The 7500-nt window shown below is 38.6% G+C and overlaps 2 non-coding genes across 2 annotated transcripts; both read right to left on the reverse strand.

Annotated features, from left to right (window-relative positions):
• Positions 1 to 972: 972 nt before the first annotated feature.
• Positions 973 to 1129, reverse strand: LOC133320694 (5.8S ribosomal RNA). The gene has a single exon (XR_009753895.1). It is a non-coding gene; the product is annotated as a 5.8S ribosomal RNA (ribosomal RNA).
• Positions 1130 to 2377: 1248 nt separating this feature from the next.
• On the reverse strand, positions 2378 to 4280 carry LOC133320683 (small subunit ribosomal RNA). The gene has a single exon (XR_009753884.1). It is a non-coding gene; the product is annotated as a small subunit ribosomal RNA (ribosomal RNA).
• Between the last annotated feature and the right edge of the window lie 3220 nt (positions 4281 to 7500).

Here is a 7500-nt window from a genome sequence, read left to right on the forward strand (position 1 = left end):
TAATAACGACGACGACGTAATCGCATACGAAAGAGCATCGGATACCTTCTCTTACCCTCTCACATCACCGTATCGCTTCACAATTATCATAATCATAAAGCAACGGATCAACGATGGGAGCAAGGATCACGCTCTCTGCAGCAAAACATCGCGCGTATCACACACACACAAACACATACAAAGATTCATATTTTTTTGTGCGGGTGTCGTGCGTTTCCGTCTTCACATATTATATATGCTCAGACGCTAGATGCGATCTCGTGTCACTTGTTTGATCGAGGCGTAACTAAGTATCGTTGGTGTATTATATAATATATACATACCATATACACAGACAACAACACTCACGCGACTTCGATGTGATATATTCACACAATGAAAAAAATGTTTCATAGTCTTCATATACGTGTGTGTATATATATATTTCTCATATAATATTTAAACGGACAAACGAACTTGCAAACAATCAATAATTCAATTTAAATCTCTCACTATGATGGGTCACAACAGCAACAACGACGACTACGACAACGACGACGACGACGACGACTACGACGAGTGCGACAACTCCGATTCGTATAATGACACATAATAAGATATCATAGTCTTTTCTGTGTACTACGAGAGGGAGGCGTTCGCGCTCACGCGCGTGCGGTACGACGTCGTGTTTGTGCGTGTGTCGTGTTCTCGTGCTGTTTGTGTCTCGTCAGAAAGAGAACAATAAAAAGAATAAAAAGATCATTAGCAGTCGTCGGAACCGTCATATGTTCGCACAGTCGACAACAACAAAACTACGATACACATAATTCGAACTGAACAAACACATACACACACACACTACGAACACACAACGACACTTCCGTGGCGTATATGTGCGAGTCTGTGCGCGATGGATGTAATTCTTTCTGTGTTCGCGTGCGTTATGAGGTGTCATACCGTGATGGAACAGTGTGGTGTATTATTTTATACAGCCGGCCCTCAGACAGGAGTGGTCCTGGATATTTCTCCACGGACCGCAATGTGCGTTCGAAATGTCGATGTTCAAATGTGTCCTGCAGTTCACACTATGACGCGCAGTTAACTGCGTTCTTCATCGACCCGCGAGCCAAGTGATCCACCGTTCAGGGTAGTGATTTTTATAAATATATCATGTGTACGGCGACGCTCACCATTTAAATTTTCTTTTTTTTTAAAAAAAAAAAAAAAAACAAAGAGGGCAATCGTGCGCATATAGGGGGTGTTGCCATTTATATAACGCTGCAATACGCCTCATATTGCCTACGGACGCGATCAAATCTACTTATACATACATACATATTTCACATTGACATGTGATATGTTGATATATAATATAGAAAGACGCGAACGACATGACAAACGAAACGTATCACACCACGTTCTCTCCAAGTGGACTAACCGACCCACCGGATTTACCCGTGTGGTTAACGTACGGTAAACAACTAATCCACCGGACCGCATAAAAAACTCAGAGTGTCCCTAACGAATTAACGAAATGACAAGATAATGATAGTAGCGCTATATACCACAGCATGTTATCTTCAACGCCCAGATTATACGTTCACTCTAATCGCCCTTGATCCAACCAAGTAAACAGAACTCGGACTAGACTTATTAAGGTCTTGAGTAGTCGTCAAGAGACTCGCGGCGCGGATTCTTACCGGTCTATGTCAAATGAGATCTACCAGAGTTAAGAAACATAGGATGAATCAATGATATCTAGTATATCGCTTTCGAGTTACAACGTTATCTGGTTTTAACATATACGTATATATACATCAAGAGTATATAAATTGTATGCTCATACAGTGCATATGTGCGTATCGGATAAGGAAGGGACGCTAATGAATCCGTTTATCCGTCAAATCGTTTTAAATTTCGTATCTTTTCCTCCTCCTTCATCATAATATTATTTCGATCTCCTTGGAGATTTATTTATTTTTTAGATGTGGCCCCTTCACATCTTATATATCTCTCTTTCATTTATTTATTTATTTATTTTTAACATCACAAACAACAACAACGACAACACGCTAGGCGTAATCGAGTGTATGTTTTTGTGTGTCTCTTTTTATTTTGATGTCCCGCCCCTGACATCTTTTATATTTTTATTCATTCAAAAACATCATAACACGCTTGTGTAGAGTTGTTTTTTTTTTTTTATATTTATTTATTTTCCTTTCATTTATATATTATTTTGAGATATATTTAATTTCTATTGAGATGCCGCCCCTTTCATCTCTTTTTTTTTTTTAATTTGCATCATATATTTTTATATATGTGTCTCTCTTTTTACTTGGATATATAATATTATCATAATCATCCTGATATCGCTTTGATATCGGATGTTATATAACGTTAATGATCCTTCCGCAGGTTCCCCTACGGAAACCTTGTTACGACTTTTACTTCCTCTAAATGATCAAGTTTGGTCAACTTCCCAGCAACGCCGACGGCCGTGAAGCCACCGCGTGTCGGTCCGAAGACCTCACTAAATCATTCAATCGGTAGTAGCGACGGGCGGTGTGTACAAAGGGCAGGGACGTAATCAACGCGAGCTTATGACTCGCGCTTACTAGGAATTCCTCGTTTATGGGGGATAATTGCAAACCCCAATCCCCAGCACGAAGGAGTTTCAACGGGTTGCCCGGGCCTCTAGGCCAGGGAGAACATGCTGATTCCTTCAGTGTAGCGCGCGTGCGGCCCAGGACATCTAAGGGCATCACAGACCTGTTATTGCTCAATCTCGTGCGGCTCGAAGCCGCCGGTCCCTCTAAGAAGAATTTTAATACGCCGTCAGTGAGTTGAACGACCGAAATCGCTCACACCTAAATGACGACGCCTATTTAGCAGGCTAGAGTCTCGTTCGTTACCGGAATTAACCAGACAAATCGCTCCACCAACTAAGAACGGCCATGCACCACCACCCACCGAATCAAGAAAGAGCTATTAATCTGTCAATCCTTCCGGTGTCCGGGCCTGGTGAGATTTCCCGTGTTGAGTCAAATTAAGCCGCAGGCTCCACTCCTGGTGGTGCCCTTCCGTCAATTCCTTTAAGTTTCAGCTTTGCAACCATACTCCCCCCGGAGTCCAAAATCTTTGGTTTCCCGGAAGCTGCCCGCCGAGCCATTGTAATAACGTCGGCGGATCGCTAGATGACATATTTACGGTTAGAACTAGGGCGGTATCTAATCGCCTTCGAACCTCTAACTTTCGTTCTTGATTGATGAAAACACCTTTGGCAAATGCTTTCGCTGATGTTCGTCTTGCGACGATCCAAGAATTTCACCTCTAACGTCGCAATACGAATGCCCCCAGTTATCCCTATTAATCATTACCTCGGAGTTCTGAAAACCAACAAAATAGAACCGAGATCATATTCTATTATTCCATGCACGAAATATTCAAGCGGCGTTTTGAGCCCGCTTTGAGCACTCTAATTTGTTCAAAGTAAAATTGTCGGCCCATCTCGACACTCACTGAAGAGCACCGCGATAGGATTTTGATATTGAACCGGCGTTTTACCGCCGGCTCACCGACGATATGCTCCGCAGACGTGTCAGTATCACCGCGGATGCGGTGCACCGACAGCGCGGCGCACAAATGCAACTACGAGCTTTTTAACCGCAACAATTTTAGTATACGCTATTGGAGCTGGAATTACCGCGGCTGCTGGCACCAGACTTGCCCTCCAATTGTTCCTCGTTAAAATATTTAAAGTGTACTCATTCCGATTACGAGGCCTCGTAAGAGTCCCGTATCGTTATTTTTCGTCACTACCTCCCCGTGCCGGGAGTGGGTAATTTGCGCGCCTGCTGCCTTCCTTGGATGTGGTAGCCGTTTCTCAGGCTCCCTCTCCGGAATCGAACCCTGATTCCCCGTTACCCGTGACAACCATGGTAGTCGCAGAAACTACCATCGAAAGTTGATAAGGCAGACATTTGAAAGATGCGTCGCCGGTACTTGACCATGCGATCGGCAAAAGTTATCCAGATTCATCAAAATTAACGACTTCGGACGCGAGGCCCTCCGTCGATTGGTTTTGATCTAATAAAAGCACTCATCCCATCACTGGTCAGAGTTCTGATTGCATGTATTAGCTCTAGAATTACCACAGTTATCCAAGTAACTGAGTAAGATCTAAGGAACCAAAACTGATATATTGAGCCATTCGCGGTATCGCCTTAATACGGCTTGCACTGAGACATGCATGGCTTAATCTTTGAGACAAGCATATAACTACTGGCAGGATCAACCAGGGAGCTAGCTAATTTTAGTTAACTCTCAATCGAGAGCGCATCGTACGCGTTCGCTCTTATATTGTGGTATAGGAAGCGAGGGCACGTAACGGTGGCCTGATTATTATTTTGTTTTTATTTATTTATTCATTTTTGTATATTTTCTTTGAAATATACACACACATTTTATATCATACTCCTCCTCCTCTCTTTCTTAATTCATATTTTATATATATTATATATATATTTATTATGAAAACATTTTGAACGCATCAAAAAGTTTCATATTGTTGATCGTTACTTTTATAACGAGATCGTACACCTTTAATATCGGTTAACATTGTCATATATGCGTTAACAAATACGACACGTCAAACATCGGTATCATCGCACGGTGTTAGAGAGATCTAGTACCAATAGATTCTATTTCGGGCGGATTATCTACTAAGGGATTGTCTCCGGCGGTCACACTTACGCGCAACACGACGGAAGCAAATTTTGTACAATACGACCCCGTTAGAACGATCACGCTTCATACTAACCATTATAAAACGTTGTGTGAAACACATCGTGATATGTATAGCTAAGTACTACGCGACGACCGTCGGCGGTCAACACAGAGAAGTTTTTGTCGAAGGAAGAAGGTTATTAGGAGGATTTCTCGAAGCGTACTTTTTCATCATTCAAACGTACGTACACGTACGTACAATTATTTCATTCGAAATAATTTTTAAATTAAAAAAAAAAAAATTTTTTTTTTTTTTTGTCTCTTATTTATATTATCAACATCAAAAATATGATGAGATACTTTCATTTTTCATTATTATATCAACATCAAAGATATGACGAGATATTTTTCATTTTTCATTATCATCATTCACATACATATTTTATCAACATCAAAGAAATGATGAGATATTTTTTCATTTTTCATTATTATATTATCAACATCGAATATACGATGTGATAATATTTTTATATCAACATCTATTGCACGATGTGATATTTTCATATAACCAACTCCCTTCGACGCCTATCAACCTACAGTACGCAACGTGACGACGCGGACCCACCACACGCGCCGCCACCTCCTATATATGCGAGGGCCAGAAATTGACATTCGGTAAATCTGGGACCGGTTCGTGTATTACAAAAATTTTAAAAGTTCGTATTTTATACATTTCTAATATATAAATGGCATTATATGTTCAATTAAAATACTATAAATAATAAAATATAAAGAACATGTGAAATAAAAAAGTTTTTTTTTAATTTTTACATTTTATAATGGCTATGTATGAAACATTAGGGACTTAGTCGTTTTTCGATCGACTTCACATATGATATGAAAAATATTTGTTCGAAATGAAAGTTCCGCTTACGAATAAGTTTCATATTGATTGTATACATGGATGATATGCTGTTGGTGTGATCGATTTCTTCGAAATACGGAAATTATTAAAGATTTTTGTGTAACACCCTCCCGGTTCGTGTAATGACTGGACTTAGAAATTTTTCCAAGTGTATGATATAAAAATTATTTCACATCTATAACGATGCCATTGGTATTTATAATTTTATATGGATGTCGTATATCGTCAATATAAATATGATATAGTCGATAGGGTCGTCTGAATGATGATATTATAATATTATGTTTGGTACGTATCGTGTCGCCGGAGCGTCTGGGACTTAGTCGTTTTTCGATCGACTTCACATATGATATGAAAAATATTTGTTCGAAATGAAAGTTCCGCTTACGAATAAGTTTCATATTGATTGTATACATGGATGATATGCTGTTGGTGTGATCGATTTCTTCGAAATACGGAAATTATTAAAGATTTTTGTGTAACACCCTCCCGGTTCGTGTAATGACTGGACTTAGAAATTTTTCCAAGTGTATGATATAAAAATTTTTCACATCTATAACGATGCCATTGGTATTTATAATTTTTATATGGATGTCGTATATCGTCAATATGAATATGATATAGTCGATAGGGTCATCTGAATGATGATATTATAATATTATGTTTGGTACGTATCGTGTCGGCGGAGCGTCTGGGACTTAGTCGTTTTTCGATCGACTTCACATATGATATGAAAAATATTTGTTCGAAATGAAAGTTCCGCTTACGAATAAGTTTCATATTGATTGTATACGTGGATGATATGCTGTTGGTGTGATCGATTTCTTCGAAATACGGAAATTATTAAAGATTTTTGTGTAACACCCTCCCGGTTCGTGTAATGACTGGACTTAGAAATTTTTCCAAGTGTATGATATAAAAAAATTATTTCACATCTATAACGATGCCATTGGTATATATAATTTTTATATGGATGTCGTATATCGTCAATATGAATATGATATAGTCGATAGGGTCATCTGAATGATGATATTATAATATTATGTTTGGTTCGTATCGTGTCGGCGGAGCGTCTGGGACTTAGTCGTTTTTCGATCGACTTCACATATGATATGAAAAATATTTGTTCGAAATGAAAGTTCCGCTTACGAATAAGTTTCATATTGATTGTATACATGGATGATATGCTGTTGGTGTGATCGATTTCTTCGAAATACGGAAATTATTAAAGATTTTTGTGTAACACCCTCCCGGTTCGTGTAATGACTGGACTTAGAAATTTTTCCAAGTGTATGATATGAAATTATTATTTCACATCTATAACGATGCCATTGGTATTTATAATTTTTATATGGATGTCGTATATCGTCAATATGAATATGATATAGTCGATAGGGTCGTCTGAATGATGATATTATAATATTATGTTTGGTTCGTATCGTGTCGCCGGAGCGTCTGGGACTTAGTCGTTTTTCGATCGACTTCACATATGATATGAAAAATATTTGTTCGAAATGAAAGTTCCGCTTACGAATAAGTTTCATATTGATTGTATACATGGATGATATGCTGTTGGTGTGATCGATTTCTTCGAAATACGGAAATTATTAAAGATTTTTGTGTAACACCCTCCCGGTTCGTGTAATGACTGGACTTAGAAATTTTTCCAAGTGTATGATATAAAAATATTATTTCACATCTATAACGATGCCATTGGTATTTATAATTTTTATATGGATGTCGTATATCGTCAATATGAATATGATATAGTCGATAGGGTCATCTGAATGATGATATTATAATATTATGTTTGGTTCGTATCGTGTCGGCGGAGCGTCTGGGACTTAGTCGTTTTTCGATCGACTTCACAT

The sequence above is a fragment of the Danaus plexippus genome, unplaced genomic scaffold (genome assembly GCF_018135715.1).
Source record: "Danaus plexippus unplaced genomic scaffold, MEX_DaPlex mxdp_48, whole genome shotgun sequence".
NCBI classification, from domain to species: Eukaryota; Metazoa; Arthropoda; class Insecta; order Lepidoptera; family Nymphalidae; genus Danaus; species Danaus plexippus.